The sequence below is a fragment of the Tenrec ecaudatus genome, chromosome 1 (assembly GCF_050624435.1).
Source record: "Tenrec ecaudatus isolate mTenEca1 chromosome 1, mTenEca1.hap1, whole genome shotgun sequence".
Lineage (NCBI taxonomy): Eukaryota > Metazoa > Chordata > Mammalia > Afrosoricida > Tenrecidae > Tenrec > Tenrec ecaudatus.
The window spans coordinates 310674019-310675683 of NC_134530.1; the positions used below are offsets into that span (position 1 = coordinate 310674019).

At 42.8% G+C, this 1665-nt stretch overlaps 1 non-coding gene across 1 annotated transcript; it reads right to left on the minus strand.

Annotated features, from left to right (window-relative positions):
• Window positions 1–294: 294 nt before the first annotated feature.
• Window positions 295–376, minus strand: TRNAS-GCU (transfer RNA serine (anticodon GCU)). The gene has a single exon. It is a non-coding gene; the product is annotated as a tRNA-Ser (tRNA).
• Window positions 377–1665: the final 1289 nt, after the last annotated feature.

Below are 1665 nucleotides of genomic sequence, written 5' to 3' on the forward strand. Positions count from 1 at the left end.
AAAGCCTTTGAGTCTTTTTAGCTTTGGAATTCTACGCACGCTATGACTGGGCAGGGACTGAGACAAAGGACATCTCTGGGACGAGGTACCCCGTACATAATTCCTGTGCTGGATGTGACAAGATATACGAATAAGTAGCAATTTTTCACTCTAAGAGTAGAATGATAGATAGCAATTCCACGTAGTTGGACATGCAAGAACACTGGGACACCGGGGTGGACGAAGAAACTACAAGACGAACGGGAGAACAGAAAAAGTAACTGACCCCACACTCTAGAGGAAAGGTGCTAGTACCGACGAGGATGGGATTCGAACCCACGCGTGCAGAGCACAATGGATTAGCAGTCCATCGCCTTAACCACTCGGCCACCTCGTCCCACAAGAAACCTTCTCATAAAGGCTTACTTTTAAGAACATTATAAAAATCTAAGTAGTGTCGGGTGACAAACTGTTACACAGGATTGCTTAGCCATAAAGCTTAGCGGTACAAACTCAGCCTGGTGACTTACTTCCAGAAGATTAAGGTGCGGCTTTACTCTGTGATGCATGAATTCGATGTGGTCGACGTCCACTCGAGGGCAGTGGACTTATTTTGTTCTTTTCTATTTTGGCTCTTCAAAACTATTCTCATCTTAGACAATCTTCCTCCAGCGAGCCCTGCACTTTGAGTCTAACCTGCTCATCTTCCCTCAACTCGACGATCATTGTCCCTCATTGTCCCTCAGTACTTACTGTTCGCCTACATCCGAACATAAGATTTACTCTGAGCTATTGTTGTATAGCATAGATAAGGAAACCACTTTGATTCCAGGGGGGAAATCAAATGGTTCGAGGAAGCTAGGTACAAGGAAGCTTATAAAGACAAGAGGAGGGGGTAATTTTGACCAACCATTGGCTAATTTGATTAGACCGTGTCTTTCTTTCTTTTACCAAAAATCACCTGATAGCAGACTATCTATGGCTTGGCTGCTTCAGATGTAGCATCTCTGTTGTGTTTCTTGGTGGCACAGTTAATTAGCACTCATGCTCTTAGCTTTAAGGTTGCCAGTTCAAAACCACCAGACCTGCAAGGACTGTTTTGTTTGTTTTTTACTCCTGTAAATAAAGATTCACAGTCTCCGAAACCCGCAGGGGCAATTCCCCTCTGTTCTATAGGATTCCCTCTGAGTCAGTATCCACTCTGGTAAGGGCCTACCTGCATATATAATGCAACCTTTAGCTTTTTCCCTGAGATTTAAAATAAAAAGCAATGATTTGACAACTATCTCTTCTACCAGGCTAAGCCAAATCCTCGTCTGTAAGAGCTCCCAATAAAACAATTAAAAAAAAAAAAGACAAATTCGCTTTTTTGTAAGGCAGTTTCAGACAGGCTGTTGTAGTTTAGGTCTGGCTTCTTAATTAATATTTGGTTTCGTGGATAGGGAAAACTTTGAAATCAAAATAAGATATGTTATTAACATTCCTAACGAACACCACACTCTTCCTAGCTACAGAGAAATGCTTTCTATGTTCTTCAAGCTGTGTACGCCTCGTTTTCAACCTGCCAAGCTCTTCAGCCCTCCCCTCTGCCTGAGTTCTCGGTCCTCAAGTCCCAATTTAGGTCCTCCAGGCTTTCTTATTCGAAACTCACCAAAAGAAAATTATGGGGATCCATTTGCTCTTGCA